The sequence below is a fragment of the Etheostoma spectabile genome, chromosome 15 (genome assembly GCF_008692095.1).
Source record: "Etheostoma spectabile isolate EspeVRDwgs_2016 chromosome 15, UIUC_Espe_1.0, whole genome shotgun sequence".
NCBI lineage: Eukaryota > Metazoa > Chordata > Actinopteri > Perciformes > Percidae > Etheostoma > Etheostoma spectabile.
Window position 1 is genome coordinate 25106813 of NC_045747.1, and position 18859 is coordinate 25125671.

General features: G+C 40.2%; 1 long non-coding RNA gene across 1 annotated transcript; it reads left to right on the forward strand.

The window, feature by feature from the left end:
- The first annotated feature begins 4603 nt into the window (after positions 1-4603).
- LOC116702418 (uncharacterized) lies at positions 4604-18434 on the forward strand. The gene is made up of 3 exons (XR_004335162.1): positions 4604-4615; positions 13128-13132; positions 18371-18434. It is a non-coding gene; the product is annotated as an uncharacterized LOC116702418 (long non-coding RNA).
- The last annotated feature ends 425 nt before the right edge of the window (positions 18435-18859 follow it).

The following is an 18859-nucleotide window of genomic DNA, read 5'->3' on the forward strand; positions in this document are numbered from 1 at the left end:
TCCTAGGATAGGAGAGGAGAGAGAGACCCCCCCCCCCCCCCCCCGCATCTGAGCTGAACAGACCAGTGTAGTGAAAAAAGAACGCTCATTCACATAAGATTGAGATGCATTTTACTCTGCCAATTGGCAACCCAATAAAATGGGTCTGCGACCCAATTTGGGTCCCCACCCTAAGTTTGGGAAACATTGACTTAGACGATAACCTCCCCTCATTTCTCAGCAGGATAACACAATTTGTCTTCTTTTGCCACCAAAAAAATAACGCAACCAAAGACCTCAAAATCAACTAAATAACGAGCGGCTTGCAGACAGACCGCTGTTCTTCTGGCTCACACAAGAAGCATTCTCTGTGGTAGGTGTTGTTGTGTTTTAAAGGCACTGAGGAACAATCTAGCGCTGTTTCCCCAGCCGCATACAGCTGTCATCATGCCCCTTCACACGGCCTAGATGAGCAGCTAAACACAAATCATGTCATCACTGTTCCGCATAGGAGCCAGAGCCCTATTTAGCGAGATAGCAGCTTGTAATTACGGCGTCCTCCAGGGCTGTGGCAGTGTGGTGGGCCTCGCCGATGCCAAAAAACAGCGGAGGAGCTGATTAACTTGGACTTACGTACATCTTGAATTCTTTTGCAAATGCCTCGCTGCACCTAGCTGCTGCTGATGCGTCCTAAACAACCCTCTCTAATGATGTTCATTAATGACAAGGCAATGTTCTCCAAATACCTCAAAGACCTCCGCGCGCACACACACACACAACACACACACACACACACACACACACACACAGAGCGTAAACACACTGATGGAAACATGGTGCCAGTCATACATTTTAAAGTCTGCAGTTTGCTCATACATATCCTAACTCACAAACAAAGGCACAGACGCACATGTTGTAGCACTTGAGAATGGGCTGAAAATGTTTGATTTTTCTCAGCCATTGCTGGATGCTGATTTTACTTTAAAAATATTTATACATACATATATATGTTAACAAAATAAAGAGTCTTCTGCCATGAAAGAGACTGTGAGGCTGTACTAAATGCTAATGCTAAATGCACTTTGAAAATGCTAACCGGATGATGTTAAGCAGGCGTGGAATTTCCCACTTTCTGCTCTACATATCCCTGTTTCTGCTGAACTATTTTTATTATTGAAGATGAGGACTCAAGTCTGACACTCGGACTCGAGTTGCACCTAAGTCGCACGAACAGCTGACTTCAGGCTCGACTTGCAACTCGACCCAAAAGACTTCAGACTTGACTCAGACTCGATCTTCGAGACTCGTCAACAACTTCTTTTCCTGCAATTATTGCTTTTTAAAGCTAAATTCATTCATGGATATTTATTTTCTTTTATTGGGGCATATATGTTGGGGAGCTACATGTCCCCTGCCCTTTGCCATAATGTGCAACGCTATGTGCGCACACTCACATAAATGCATAGACGATGGCCTTTTATTATTAGTTTTGCTTTCAATAACTTTGTAAACAGTGGCAGTAAGCAAACAGCTACATGCAAGGTGTGAGGATCCAAGATAATGATGTTGGATCAACATCATCAAACTTCATCAGGTGTCTCAAAACTCACCCAGATAGGTCAGTCACTTGCTAATGTGAAAGAGACTGAAATTTAGCATAAGTAACAAGCAAACCATTACAAATTGTATTTTTATAGTTGCATCCATGTCATGTGACAGACCTTCACATTTCACCAGGTTGTTGTTAAATAGCACTAGGGAAAGTATCAGATCTCTCATGTTTGCACCATGGTTGGTGAATTAACTTTCATAACAGATGTGTCCCTCAAATGTTGAACACTGAAACATGTAATGCATGATGAGGTCGGGCTTTGCATCCAGTTAGTAACACAGACAAACATGTATTCTTTGGTGTAGATGCCAAAATGTTGAAAATTAGAGTAATGAAACTAAAACAGAGTTCTTAATTTGTGTTTCTTCAGATTGCATCGCAGTAGACCCCATTTAGTTATCCTACAACTGATTTTGATACCGTACTGTATGGACGGTAGCCACAGGACATGCTTTAAATTCCTTTTCCTCCTCTACCAACATGGATCTGTGGTGAAGCCACACCTTGTCACTTGCTAACATGTCACTAGTTTTGCAGCTATTAGGTTATAAACCAAAGTCCAAATTTCGACCAGTGTAGAATTTGACCTGATGATGGCGCTAGATGAAAGGGATCGCGGTTATCTGTTCAAAATGTCATAGAAATGGACGCCTGAGTAGCTCTCCTGGTAGAGCATGCGCATTTAGAGAGGCTCCGTCCTCGACGCAGCGACCATGGGTTCAGTTCTGACCTGCGGCCCTTTGCTGCATGTCCTTACCCCTCTTTCTCCCCTGTCATGTCAAAATAAAGGCCCCAAAAAAATGAGTAAATAAAGATATGCCATGGAAATCCTGGGAGAAGTTGCTGAGATATTTCAGTCTGGACCAACAGACCAATTAGACCTGAAAGATGATACCAGACCTCCACACACTATTGGTCAAAATGTGCCGGGTACCTCACAGAGCTCTAGAGGACAGACATGTATCTCTATTCACCCCTGAGAAACACACAGAGTTTTAACATTGCCAGTCTTACATTGAAGCGCACATACCAGACAATAACCCAGCTATCACTAGGGCCACCTAGTCTTATTGTTTCTGGAACGACGTGCAGACTGTTTATTGCCTGGTTCAGTCTCAGTCACAGGAGCAGCTCTGCCTCTGCTGTAACTCAGTCTCAACCAGCTTTAGATTTGTTGAAATGTACTTGGACTTGCTTCAGGAAGACTTCCTCACGCGTAAAGGACACACATTCACAAGGACACCTCCGGCAAATTGGTGACATGGAACAGGAGGCACCACCCGAGGATATCCTGGTACAAGCACTGACAAAAAAAATGGCCTCTTCAATTGTTCAAAAATTTCAAAGAATTTTATTTGCTTTGACATAAATTCATTAAATAAATAATCCAATGGAATCAGATAAATTCTTAAAAAATATCTTTTTGGATAACTCTTTTTTTATAAAAAACTTATTTTTTAGACTATCTTTCTAATAAAAAAACTTATTTCTTAGATACACTCTTATTCTTGTTAAAAATCTTATTGCATATTAACCTATTATCATTGGATATACCTTATTTCAATAAGCATACCATTATGCTTACAAATCTTATTTGTTATAACCACCTATTTTCAGACACAAAATCTATGTCTAGATACACTTTTTTTTCCTTGCTTAAACCTTGAATGAACTTACCCTGACGATACAAGCTTACATGTGTACTCAAGCCATCCATTTGTTATCCAAAGCTCGTCGCACCGGTTGATTTTGACAATATTAGTGAAGAATGTTTTTTTATCATTCGGTGTTCTCTTTTTTATGAGCACTTGTGCATTTTATCTGTGAAAAGATTGAGTCCACTTGATGTATCACGACCTTGTTGTCACCTTCAGACGCCACCAGATCGACTGTGGTTTTCATAATTGTTTAAATTTCATGATTTTCTATATACTGTGTTCTATCAGTTTTTATGTAATCATTTGTTATTTATTTTTATTTATATTTCTCACTTAATTATTTAACAGATTGACCTTGAGTTGATCCTTTGACGTTCTGGAAGACGTATAATGATTTGAACTGAATGGCTTTAGAAGATTGGTTTAAAATTTTCATCACTGGCATGTCTAAAAGCACGGTCCCATGTTCCTCTGAATATCATTTGTTAGGTGATGTTTTATTTTTATTTTTTTTACTTAACCTTTATTTAACCAGGAAGTCCCTTGAGATTGAAATCTATTTTTCGAGTGTCTCACAGGAAGTGTTATTAGATATTTTGACTAGAAATTAGATTACTACACTTGGTAAGATCTTGTTTTTTTTTGCAGTGAGATGGTAGCGCGGCATTCCTGGCCACCAGTACACTTGCATGTTTTCTGTGTAATTTGTATACATTTAGGTACGTTTCTGTACATGTGGAAACACATCTGTAGTTTCTGACAAATAGAATATTTACAGAGTAGAAGTATGAAGCATGTTGTAATAGCAAAACCCCTCGCTGAGCACACACTGGAGATGTAATCACAGTTATGGATCACAGTGTTTTACGTGCATGGATTTCGCTGCATAAACACTTCTGTGTTTTGTCAGCGATGGCTGACGAATGTTTTTAATCTGCGAGCCGAGCTCAGCCAATGAGGTGAAATGAGGAAAATCGTATTTAGTGGGGTTTTGCAAAAACATCATGTTGCGCTGCCACTACATCATGTGAAATTCTTTGTAAAAGGGCGATACGAGTGCATACCAGAGTTGTCAACACATACAGTACATGCTTTATGTCCTGCCACAGTAACACTAAACACCTTGATCCAAAAGGAGGAGAACCCAAAGAACACAGCCAGAAGAAAACACAGAACTTAAGAAGTGGGAGACGTCTGCAATCTCCAATCTCCAACCTCTTGATGATTTTACAAAATGGCGACACAAAAAAAAAAAAAAAAAACTCCATAGCTATCTGCTTCTTGCACATCCTGCATGTTAAAACCAAAAGTGTGTTAAAAACAAAGAAAATAATTCAATATATATTTCCTAGGAGCAAAGCCAGACGTGGTAAATATTCGGGGGACACTTTTTACCATTTACGGCCGCCATATGCACTATTTTTCTAAATATTTGATAGTGAAATCTGTACTTCATTTGGGAAAAACATGATAAATGCAGAGGAAAAGAACCATCTTGGTTTATATCTAACTGTTCTCCAACTGTCTTCATCATTCTGAAACCTGAACTAATGTTGGGGATTACTTATTTTCACTCCTACCTCCTAAAAAGGGCCAAAGATTGTCTGAGGTTACTGTTTTTTAGTTAGGCAACGTAACAAAGGTAGGGTAGGATTTTGGCATTAACAGCCATAGGAGTAATTTATGTGTGTGTGTGGGGGGGGGGGAGGGCGTCAAGAATAGGCTTTTTCCATTCAGGTTTTGTTCTTTTTCAATGTTTTATGCGGCTTGTATCAATGTTTGTGTTGCTTTTTCTGGATATTTTGTAACCTTTTTCAAGGTTTTTTCGATTTTTCCCATGTTTTTGACGAAAAAATGATGTTTTTTGTGCTTTTTCCACATTTGTCGGCTTTTGGCGCTTTTTTTTGTCAATTTTTCCAATGTTTTAACGCTTTTTTAGTAATTACATACTGTACATACATGTCCTGGGACCTCCCTAGATAACTGGAGATCTCAACCCCCCAATGTTGAACCCAAAGTTAGGTCCTTGTAAAAAGCATTTCTAATCTTGAAACCTATTTTTAGTAGAGATGGCAGAATAAATGGAGATATTTCCGTAGTATAGAATGTTTGCTCCGTTGATTTGCCGGTCCAGTCAGAGAAACTGAGGGGAAACACAAAGTTAAAGTCATTTTTAAAACCTAGAAAAAATTTGGGGCATTTGAGAAAACACTGTGGCCAACCCAAGGCCCGCCTCCCACACGCGCACACACACACACACACACACACACACCCCTGCTCAGCCCATAGTTTTCCACAAGGACAGATGTTTAACTGCGTTCAACAAATCGTTTCACACTGTGGTTTCTATGTAATCCTTCACCTAGGATCCGGCAACGTAGTGGTGCTGTGAAGATTACAAGCTTATCCAATTAGCCGTGTGCTAACACCAGCTGAGCCAATCAGACACATCTAAAAGCCACAGCCGCACTGGAGTGCTGCCGGGCCGCCACACATCGCTGGAGCCACTGACAAAAACATGAGCGGCCTACACACCAGAATAATGGGTTTTCCTCTATTTTTGTCAAAATGTAATATTCAATTGGTGCCCTGCTTTGCAAATTGGTTTCAAACTCAAGTATTAGAGAGGAAAGCTTAGGTAATTCAAGCGTGGATAATATTATTACTGCTTAGAGAGACCCCACACTGTGTCTTTTAGCTTTCTTTTTGTCTCATACAGACTTTGAAAAAGGAGAAAAGATGAAAAGGTTCAGAGTTCTAATGTTTTGATTCCATTTCTGTGTCATCTACTCAAATATTGTTGGATTTGATGTAGAATTACAGGTTTTATTAAAACTCAAAATACACAACAAATTTGGTTCTTGCAGTTGTATTTTCTCTCAAATGTGATAATAAAGATGGGTGAGACTTGGTGGGGTCTCAAGACCAGTGGTGGAAGAAGTAGGGTATTCAGATCCTTTACTTAAGTAAAACTACTGATACCACACTGTAAAAAATACTAATAGGCTACTACTTAAAGTATTAAAAGTAAAAGTACCTCATGCTGAAAAAACCTCTCATTTTAGAAACTGGAAACGACCCAAACAGTTCTGTCAAGCAACCAAGTGTTTAATGGTTTAATCATATCAGCTGGACTTAGATCTATGAACTGTTGGGTACATGGACGTGCACAGGTACGGCTTTTGTTGCTTAGGCAACTGCCCGTTTGCCCTGATTAGGGGAACGTTTTCTAAAGGTTGAAACGTTAGGGGAACGTTAGGGGAACATTCTTTAAAGGTTGAAACGTTAGGGGAACAGTAGGGGAACGTTTTCTAAAGGTTGCAATGTTAGGGGGACGTTTTTTAAAGGTTGCAACGTTAGGGGAACGTTCTCTAAAGCTTGCAACGTTAGGGGAACATTAGGGGAACGTTCTCTAAAGGTTGCAACGTTAGGGGAACGTTAGGGGAACGTTAGGGGAACGTTCTTTAAAGGTTGCAACATTAGGGGAACATTAGGGGAACGTTTTCTAAAGCTTGCAACGTTAGGGGAACGTTTTCTAAAGCTTGCAACGTTAGGGGAACGTTCTCTAAAGGTTGAAACGTTAAGGGAACATTAGGGGAACGTTCTCTAAATGTTGCAACATTAGGGGAACATTAGGGTAACGTTCTCTAAAGCTTGCAACGTTAGGGGAACATTAGGGGAACGTTCTCTAAAGGTTGCAACGTTAGGGGAACGTTAGGGGAACGTTTTCTAAAGCTTGCAACATTAGGGGAACATTAGGGTAACGTTCTCTAAAGCTTGCAACGTTAGGGGAACATTAGGGGAACGTTCTCTAAAGGTTGCAACGTTAGTGGAACGTTAGGGGAACGTTTTCTAAAGCTTGCAACGTTAGGGGAACATTTTCTAAATGTTGCAACATTAGGTGAATGTTCTGAGAAAAACTAACGTTCCCAGAACGTTAAACCAACTTTCTAATGCAACCAAAACACAACCTGAACCAAACCTAACCTTCAGGGAACATTCCCACAACCAAAAACAAACGTTCCCAGAACGTTCTGGGAACCAAAATGTTTTAGCTGAGATTACGTTGTTTACAGTCAATATGCTACGTGAGTTTTCAGCCAACAGTCTGATTCAGTGGTAGTGAAAGTCGCCTTACTTTGTTATTAGATGATACATTAATGTCACAGTTGGTTAATGTAACAAACTTTGCATTGAAATAAATAAATAAATTGTAGCCTAATGTTATGTTTTGTGTGCTGAAGTATGACTTCACAACAAAGACGACTGAAGAAGAGAGAGAAAGAGCTCAAAGGAGCAGCTAAAAGAGCTGCAGTTTTGCAGAGCTGGATTCAAACTGTCAGCAGCCCAGCTGTGAGATGCATATTGTAATTCTTCTTTTATAATATATATATATATATATATATAACACAAACACACACACACACACACATACACACATAAATATGATTTATGGTGCCAAATCATAACGTAGTTATCTCAACCAAAATCAACCAGAATCATTGTGGCCACAGTGTAAAGGTCAACTGGCAGCGCTAGTGTCAGTGTTCAGTTTTTTAGCAGTGAAAAGTACAGTATACTGTCTAAGTTACTTTATTCATATTCTAATACATCTATTCAAGATGAGGCCTACCACAAGTCTCCAGACCAGAGAGGGGGGGACAGCGTGCGGAGCATCACTCAACCAATCAGACGGCTACATAACGAGGTTGGTGAGTGTTCCCATAAAATGGACATGCCAGTAAAAGGGTAATAAGGAAAAAGATAGCTGCTGCGGCCAACAGTATTATTAACTCAAAGGAATATTATACTGTAGTACTTATTCAGAATTATAATGTAGAGACATCTCCATCTTTGAAGGGGGGGGTTGCATTTTTTCCAGATTAGAGCAATGGCTCCTCCAAATGTCTGTGCACGTCCCTGGTCCCCAGCAACCCAAACCACCATGTTTGACTTACCTCGGCATGCAGTGGTGGAGTGTAACTAAGTACATTTACTCATTGTACTGTACATAATTACAAATGTTGAGGTACTTGTATCTGACTTGAGTCTTTTTTTTTCATGGCACTTTCTACTTCTACTCCATTACATCTCAGAGAGAAATATTGCACTCACAGCTTTAGTTACTAGTTACTTTACACATTAAGATTTTTGAACACAAAACACAAGTGGTTTATAAAATACTATGTTTTATCAAAAATTAAAGTACCCAACAGTATGTAGATCAAGAAGTCCCACTGAAATGATTAGACCCTTAAACACTTGGTTGAAACACTGTTTGGATCGTTTCCAGTTTCTAAAATGAGAGGATTTTTCTGCATTGAGTACTTTTAATACTTTGAGTACATTTTCCTGATGATACTTACATACTTTTACATAAGTAACATGTTCAATCCAGGACTTTTACTCATAGCAGAGTATTCTGCTTTAATGCTTTTACTGAAGATCTGAATACTTCTTCCACCACTGCCGACATTTTACACAGATTACAACAATTTGCCTGATGTCATTCATAATTAGAGGATCACCTGTTGCCAAAACCTAGACCTGAGGATCCTGGGCCTCTCTGTGGTTTTGTCAGTAACAGTTTGCAAAGAGGACCCATCATTCTCTTCTAAATACTGCCCTCTGCCGGGCACAAGTGGTCTTGATCTTTGGGTGGAGAACAATAAGTCCACTTTAGAATTGAGGTGCATGAAGGGAGACCAGTGTTTTTTGGTCATGCTTCCTACTTAAAGATTAACGTTACGCACAAGGAGCATATTTGAGCATATTTGAATCGCAGTTATGTGCCTTTCATGTTTGGCATAATTCACCCAGCCATAGATGCCACCCTGGTGTTCAGCTGCAGGGAATGAACTGGAGACTCTTTCAGCGAAGGTGCCACAGGTCGTTTATGTCGGAGAGAGAGAGTTATGACTATTCCCCCCCCCCCCCCCCTTTGCCGTGAGGGGCCAAAGCCGGGAGTACAAAGTCATGAATGTGTCTGGGTGGTCTGCCGAGCCGAACGCGACCCCGATAAAGACCTTTGTGCCGGGTGGCTCTGAACAGCGCCCGCTCTAGCATGAACCTCACTTTTGTTCCGAGTGTCAAGGAGCTCTAATTCACGACACATTATGCAAAAAGTATTAAATAGAGGGCCTGTTGAAATGTGTCGTAAAGACGTCGGCTTTACCATATCAAATGAAATGTCACCGGGATCTTTTTGTCCAGGAATGAAGATGAAAAATAGTTTAAATTCACATAAAGTACACGACAAAAGTACAATTAAACCCCAAATGAGTTTCTTTTATTAAACATTGTTGTACACTACTAGGGCATCATTTTTCTAAATCTTGTTTGTGTCCTCCCCCCCCCCCAATTTTCAAATTAGTTTGATATTATTTTATTTATAAGTCTTGGTGATTGGCTCCTATTTAAAGCAATAAAGACAGTAAGACATATTTTTCTTATACATAGTTTAGTAGCCTACTATTCTTTCTGGCATCATTTTATTATGATCAACTTAGTTATTTCCTGGATTTTCTGTCACCATGGTCCCTCTAAATGTATGTAGAAATGCAGGAAATGGGATACTAATCAAAAACACTTTTTTTGGCAGACGACCCCCACCCAGACCTTCTGTTTTGTGCCCCCCATTTCTCAAAAGTTAACCCTTGCTTTGCGGGGGCGTCATGGGGTTGCAAGTTTCATCTTCTTACTTTTTTTTTTTCTTTTTAAAGAAAAATCATATATTATGGGCCTAAAAGATTTTTTTGGTTTTGTAAAGTATTTCAAAGACCCAAAGGCCATACAGAACTAATTGTCACACAATAAAAGATATTGAATCATTTTAAGGACTTATGTTTATGGCCTGCCAAAAAAATGGAAAGAAACCTCTTATTTGTTGACAAGCTTCTTAAATCTGATTGATTTCCTTACATTATTTCTTCAACTTTTACTTTTAAATGATGTGGGCAAGAATGCCCCTTTTTTAACATCGGGGCGTGTGGGGGGTTTTTTTTTCCCCCCATAAATATAAATATTTTTTTTTTTTTTCCCCCAAAAATGCTTCCCACAAATTGTACACCCCTCAATTCCCCAGATATCAATAAGGGGAAAATTGGGTAGCTTTGTGTATACGTCTTTTTTTTTCATTTTGAACCTAAATAAGGAAAATAGGAAAACCTTTAAAAATAAAATCAGGAAATATCACACAAAGGCTCAAACGCTGCCGGCCCGGGGCAGCCGGTATTAGCTGAATCCCTTTCCCTTTCCCCCTTCCCCCTACCCCTCAGGGTTTATTTTTTCCCCCCTTACCCCTCCCCCCTTTTAAAGGGGCCAAAAGGGGAAGGGTAAGGTGAAAACATACCCCATGTTGGGACCCCTTGTGACATCACCATACAGTTTGATCAAAACCCCAAAATGCCTCTAGGGGCTGTTGATTGTGTGGGTTTGGCAAAAGTTTTATATTTTTAGTTTTTTAGGTTCCTTTGTATGCAATCTTTCTGTGTAGTACTTGGTCTGTTTTTCAATACAAAATTTAAAACTCTCATTTTACATAACATCTATACACCCTGTATACATGTGTGTGTTATCTTTTTTATTTTTTCACCGTTTTGAAGCTTTATGTTCACAAAAAAATTTTTTTGACAAAAATCTGTCTTTATTGGTGATAAATTGAACAACAGGCAAAAACGTTACATAAAATAATGTTACAGAACCATTGTCAACTATTAGAACCATAACTAACATGTCGCACACAATAAAAGGCACTCATGTGTAAAACTAAAAAAATACACACAAGACCACAAACAAACTACACACACACTACACTGTTGTAGCTACAGCTGCTCTGATATTCCAGACCAGTCTGGAGCCTTTTGGCCAGTAACCCCCCCTCACATATCATCAGTGTCCCATATCAAAACCAACAACAATATAACAAGTGCATGAACAATGAACAGGAATTAATTAAATATTATTACAATAATAGTAGGCTACCAATGCAATAATGAATGGGTACAACATGAACATATGAATTAGGAAACGTCTGCTCGTTTTCAGCCCCAACCTGGATCAGCTGCTGTGTCCTCCTGTGTGAGACAGGGCGGTATATGTTAGGCACGTAGCGATGTATCATAGACCGTTAATATATATCTAGCTATACAATCTATGCGATCTATACAGTCCATTCAAGGCAGAAATATGTGGGACTGTTCAACGTTAGCGTTAGCGATTAGCGTTAGCGATTAGCGTTAGCATTGCAAGCTAGCGATTTTTAAAAAGTTTCAGTTAGGAACATGGGTACACATGTACAGGACTGCATAGACCACAAAACAAGACTGTCGTAACTTTTTAATCAATTATTTAAAGCTGAAAGTACTTACATTCATGTGTCTCTCTGGTTGATGCAGCAGCCACACACTGCCTGTGTGTTTTCTAGTGAGGTCGCGTCCACACTAGATCCGTAGGGGTATACAGCCCTTGATCCATGCCCTACCCCTAGCTCGTAATACGTATTGGACCGGCACTAGGTGCCGCGTGAACGCGCAAAAGGTAGGGGAAGGGCCAAGGGGTAGGGGTAAGGGGAAGGAATGGGATTCAGCCTTAATCACGGCTGCATATTGAAATCACAGCGCCACTTCCAGTTTTGTTGAGAAATTAACTTAACCATCTATCATAACATTTACCACATGTAATAAAATCTAAGCCGCGCCCTAAAACACCCAAGAAAATGAACATCATTCTGTGTTGCAGAAGACTTAAAACTAACGATTGAGACCATGAACTCATTATGGAAATGTAAAAATGTCTTAGTTTGCAATAGTTAGCCTGAGCCTATGTCATCTCCTAACATAAACCTACCTCTCCGTCTCTGCTGATTTGGAATGATTGAGATTTCTCTTGCACAGCTACCAGAAGACTTACAGCTTTCAGACACGTTGCTCACGTCACATCGACGTCGTTAAGCTCAGTTGGAGGCTGCGCAGTAACGGTCAGCATCCCCGGAAAAGTGCAATGTTTGGTGGGTGTGTCTCTTGTTAATTGGCTGTGTCACAGGTGAGACCCAGTCAGCAGAGACGTGCCTGTAATCTCGCGGTAATAAAACATCCTGGTTAAAACATAAAAACGTGTCGCTGCTACTACTGAGCGTGGTTTGAATGTAGTCTTGGCCACGCGCCCTCGGTCACGCGGTGTGTGTTGCGTTTCCTCTCTGCTCCCGATGGGTAGGTGTCAGTTTTGGCTTTTATGTTAACATGTAGCCTAGCTGCTGTGTGTTTGTCCTTTTTATGCAGTTGTTTGGCAGCAAACTTAATTAGGTGTGGAATAATTAGGTTTTTGCTAGGTTAAGTTACATTCTTTGTGTATATTTAGTTTTGCTTCTCCCAGGACTTGTGTTGCTTAAAGTTATAGGAGTTTGGGATTTTATGGATCCTTTTGAAATGACCATATTTCTTGCGTTTTATGAGTTCATAAGATATAAGAGCAAAATATGAATGTATTTTAAAAGGCCAAAGGGTTAATTATGTAAAATGGCCTGTCATGATAACATCATGTCCTGGTTTAAAAGCTCCTAAGGTCCTAAAACTATCCTCCTAATGATAGTTTTAAACCTCCTGTTGTCCTCGTTTTCAAAGTTTCTATATCAAACATTTGGACCGAACCCCCCCCCCCCCCCCAAATAACAAAAGTGAAGTTGGTTAGAAGCCTAGAGGTTGGGGGATAATGTGTATGCTTTACAAACCAGAGGAAGACAGCAAGTGAGGACGTAGGAAAGTGTCTCAAAGAAGGCGTCCAAAGCTGTCCAAATAGCACCAGAGGGATTAAAACCGTCAAAAAACGGTGTCAATAAAGTGTAAAAATAGTAGACGGGAAGACAATACTAGGGTTAGTAGTACTGGTTAATGTATCAATATTATATTGATATATATTGACTACATATGTCTTAGATTGTGTTGTCTTTTCCTGGTTTTAATGGCTACATTACAGTAAAGGGATGTCATTTCATTTTCTGAACTTACCAGACTCTTCTAGCTGTTTTATCATTGACCCCCCCCCCCAAAAAAAAAATGGTGAAAAGGCATATTTTAAAAGATCCAGTCCTGGCTCAATTGTCAAATGAATGATTGATATTTAATTAGAAAATTGATTCTTTTAACTCAAAAAGTGACAGTCCTGCTTCTATGAGTTTGATCATCCGTGTCCCCATCATCTTGTTGTTGTTTTTGTTGTTGTTGTTGTTGTCCCATTCTGGCTGCTTCCTTTGAAACAGAGTTGGCATCTTACACAAACCCTGCCAGCAGAGGGAGCCACAACACAACAGGTGACGCCCTTTTCGCAGTTCATCCATGAGGGGCCGGTAGATGTTCACCCTTCACTGCTTCACTCAGCGTGCAGCTGCTGACTCATGTTAAGGGCACAATTCAATACATTTTGGGCACCGACCAATCAAAAAAATATACCCTGTCATTCAAAACCCAATTTCAGTACCTAAAGGAGTAAATCTCATCAGCGAGCCAATAAGCATGCAGCATTCTTCCACCGAGCTCTAATAATGTCTGTGATTGGCTGTCTAACGTTACAAGTTGTAGAGACACGCAGGAGAAACTCAACGTTACACACGTCGGAGCTGGAAAATAAATAATGGCGTAAAGTGTTTTTTTTTTTTTTTTTTTTTTAATAAAATTGGTTAAAAAAAAAAAAGATATTTAGAAATCTGTTTTGAAAAGTCACGGTATTGATATTGGTATCAGAATCAAACATTTTTGAACGATGCCCAGCCCTACTCTCCTATGTTATGACTCATTAGAAATGACAACATCGTTAAATCATCTATGTTTATATGTGCATTTAAGCAGCTAGGACCTGTCTTAGCAACCAAACTGATGTGAAGTCCATGTGCGTACTGCTGTAAAGGGGACGCAGGACGCTACCTGTTCACACGAGTCGACCCACAACTTTGGGATTGACCGCAGCCACGGAGATAGCAAGAGAATGAGGCCGGGGAGGAGAAATGAACCCACCTTGAGACTCTAACACACACACGCACGCACGCAACATTTGTATATTCATGATTACACTCTAGGTCTGCAAGACCGGAATAAAAAGCATTTCTGCTGCAGTTACAATGTGAGCTGGTTTGGTTCCTTGCTGCATAAGTGTGTGTGTGTGTGTGTCTAGTTTCCTTCTGATAACAGTCGAGATGCAGTGAAAGTAGGACTGGTTGTGGCTGAAATAGGGCATGAATAGAAATAGCTCTGTAGCCTGGGCTTCGCAGCCTCCAGAGAGAGTGCTGTGTCAGTAGCCTCGTGTGGGCTGTTAAGCCAATGGCTGTCTCTTCTGCGTCCAGGTGCGTGTGTGTGGGAGATCCTGCCCTGGACTCAACAAGCTCCTGGAGTCCATGAGAAAGCATACGGCCTTTGCCAACTGCATTAAGATTAAAGGCATTGACAAGGAATGTGTTATTGCCAGCTCAGATGGGGCCTGCATAATCTGGGACCTGGTGGAAGCCAGAACTCGCCCACTCAACCCCTTCTGTTTCTCCTCTGCTGAAACCGATTCACATCACAGGAGCGGTTCTGTCAATTTAGCTCTGACGGAGGCGATCGTCTCGTTAAGCCTTCAAGAACTTTAGTAGAACATTACATTAACAGCTCACTGATTTGCTTTAGCAACGGGATGGACCGATATATGAAAGAGTTCTTGAGCCTGTTGTGTCTAAATGAAGGGACTCTAAATGTGTGTTAGAAGGCAAAAGTTGGTATTCATAGTTTAAAACGTGTAATGTGTGTACTGTATTTTACTGTAGCTCAGGAGCCATCGCAGGGCAGTGCTGCAGCGATGGTGCATTGTTCTTTTAGCTAAAGGAGGAGCGCTTGTTTCCGGAGCAGACTGCACATATGACTCAGACGACCAGCTGGTCTCTGTTGCCTACTTCTTCTTTGGGAATGGCACTTCCTTCTCCAAAGAGACAGGCAAATTACCTCTCCATTTATAGGCAGAACATGGCTTAAATGTTAGGCCACCATGTGTACTGTAGCAACACTGATCTAATTATGTGCTGCAGCAAACACACCTTGCTGCCTTTTTTGGTTTATATTCTAATTTGGAGTTGGTAGCACATTCATGTTCAAAGAATTGTGCTTTTGTATGAGACGTTCCCTCACATCAAAGACAATAAAAATATAGGCCACACGTAAAGGAAGAAAATACATCTAATGTATGTCTTTGCGCCTCCTTTTTGCATAGTGAGGGAAGAACTTACACATGTATAGAAAATTAGATGCCGGTGTTAGCCGTGGGAGAAATCTTCTTTGCTGCTGGAGAAATATTAAAAGGTAGCTTACAGTGGAAAGGGAAAATGCAAAATAAGCTGTAAAAATAGCATCAAATAACACTGGAAAGAGGAGGCCAAAATAGGGAGACAACTGCCAAACACAGAGGTGATTATTGCTTAGCCACAAAGTCTCAGACATATGCAAACTGTGCAAGATAGATGGCAGCGGCTCAGAGGTGCCCCTGGGTCAGTGTTGCAGGAGGTAAAAAGCTGGACGTCTTAGCTAGTCTCTTGGATTGGAATGATTATGCAAATGGCTATTGGAAGCTTCATTAAAGGTTCCATGACATGGTGCTCTTTGAATGCTTTTATATAGACCTTAGTGGTCCCCTAATTCATTACATATCCATGTCTTGCAATTACGGAACCATTGTATATCCTGCACTTACTGCTATTGCACTTCTGGTTAGACCCAAACTGCATTTCGTTGCCTTGTACCTGTACCTGTGTAATGACAATAAAGTTGAATCTAATCTAACTAATACTGTATCTGAAGTCTATTTATATAGACCGTAGTGGTCCCTAATACTGTATCTGAAGTCTCTTTTATATAGACCTTAGTGGTCCCCTAATACTGTATCTGAAGTCTCTTTTATATAGACCTTAGTGGTCCCCTAATACTGTATCTGAAGTCTCTTTTTATATAGACCTCAGTGGTCCCCTAATACTGTATCTGAAGTCTCTTTTATATAGACCTTAGTGGTCCCCTAATACTGTATCTGAAGTCTCTTTTATATAGACCTTAGTGGTCCCCTAATACTGTAACTGAAGTCTCTTTTATATAGACCTTAGTGGTCCCCTAATACTGTAACTGAAGTCTCTTTTATATAGACCTCAGTGGTCCCCTAATACTGTATCTGAAGTCTCTTTTATATAGACCTTAGTGGTCCCCTAATACTGTATACACTTTCCTTAGGATGTGTCATCATATCGTGAGTCTGTAGCTTTTGAGGAGCAGAGAGGGGGGGCAAGGTGGAAGTAACCTTGCCCCTTATGATCTCCATAAGAAGCAACATTCCAGCTCAGCAGATCTCTGCTATTTTCTCAAAGGCAGAGCAGGATACCCAGGGCCATTTCTATCCGATGGGGGAACTCATAATACTGTTAAAAACCTCTCAAAGTGAGATTTTCATGCCATGGGACCTTTTTAAAGGCCAGGAGTCCCATGTCTGAGACTGGCTCACTTTGTTTCACAATATACAACTGACTATATTAAAATAATGTAATTAATTTATGGTCAGTGGTACTACCATAAACATCAGGCCACTTACGTTGGCCACGGCGAAAGCTCATATTGGCTCATTTGGCGCTGATGAGATTTAGTCCTTAGGTATTGAATCACAAGGCATTTTTTTTGACACTCGATACTAGGCCGTTCGGTCGATGCGTAAACATATCAAAGTATGTTACCCACCTGAGGGTTCTGTAGATATCACATGCATAAAGCAGGTGAGATTTGCTGCTCTTTGTTGGCACAATGAGATAAATCTGGAATCTCTTTCATGGAAGTTAGATTTTAATGATCATAGTCTGCGTCTGCTGTGTTGGTTCACATGAACAGGTGGCATGTTTGGCTGCATGGTGTGTGTGAGAGAGAGAAAATAATATTTGCTGCCTCGTCTCAAGAGATGACGGCCTTTGGCGAGGCTTTGCATGGTAATACATCCCGGCCTTCAGATTCAAGCTGTAGTGTTCGGAGCGCAGGCCCTTCTGCTGCGTGCACTCACGGCTGTTTGCGAGCTCTCAGCTTAAAGTATTTCATGAGTATTCTTGACTTTCCTCTCTGTTGAAATTGAGCCTGCTGGTGGTTCTTCATACCGTCATCAGCAGCACTCCTGAAGGGAAGCAGAGAAGAAGACTCCCCTTCTTGGCTCCGACTCACTCTTCAGGTTGCATTAGCAGTGAGGAGGAGAGTGCTTTTGCTCACTGCTGCAATAAATCTGCACTTTTCTTTAGTGTTATAAAGACAGCCCTGTGTGATTAAACATATCTATGTAGTGAGCAAAGGGAGATAAGCCTTGGCTCTCTGCTAAACTTCATCGCCTAGGAATGAGAGTCATAATCCAGGACACTGTAACCTGCCATAAATGCCTTTTGAAGGCTTAATGAATTTCCTCTGTAGACTGCTGGGGTCACATAAAATATTATGTTCTCTTAATTGGCAGAAATGATTTCACTAGACCAGTGACTCCCTACCATGTACCCCAGGCAGCACATACTGTACATTAAAGGCCTTCAAGTTGTTCTATGATAGTTAGTTACACGCAGCCACTGCTTTCAGTTCTACTGCACTTGGTACAGTTTTGTGGTACTTGTACTCGAGTGTCTTGATGCTTTGCCATTGTATACTTTAACATTTTAGAGGGATACGTTGCAGCTTAAACTCTACTACATTTATTTGACAGTTATAAATACAATGCATTGTTTATGATAAAAATATTTTTCATGCAAAAAGGGCAGAACATGTTGTTTCGTTCTCTCAAATATGGACATTTCCTGCTTTTCTGTATTTTATATCACATAAAACTGATATCTTTGGGGTTTGGATGGACACAACAAGACATGTAAAGATATCACCTTGATTTTGAGAAACTGGGATGGACCTTTTTCACTATTTATGACATTTATATATGACATTTTTTAATAATGGAATCTATAATCTAGGAAATAATCTTTAGATTAATCAGCAGTGAAAATAATTGTTATGTGCAACCCTGATTTTTCCACATGAGTAGTCTACTTTTAATTTTTTATACTTTTTATGCAGAGATGTGGACTTGGTAACTTTGGAGTCGACTCAAGTCCCCAATTTGATGACTTGCAACTTGACTTAGCAAATAATAAATGACTTGAGACTCGATTGGACTTGAAGCATGGGGACTCAATGACTTGCATGTATTGGTAAGTTTGAATGTTGGCTGTTAAATATCAAATTATGTTATCACGTTGATGGAATATCAATGTGAGGGCTTGAAACCCAATTCATCTTGACAGTTTAGTCAATGTTTGTGCAATACTTCTGCAATACGTCTGAATATAGTCTGTCATTGGAGTGGAAAATGCAAAATTTATCACATTAAATTATTCACAGAAAATTGTGAATCATGATTGGACGACTCAAAAAGCTCCCCGGTATGCAATTGTCAGATGACAGGCTGTCAGTCAAACTCCTCGCTATGGCAACCCGTAACATCAAAGATGATTTGGGACTTGATTTGGGACTTGCCTTGACTTAGGACTTGACCAACAACAACAACAACAAAAAAGACTTGGACCAAATGACTTGAGACT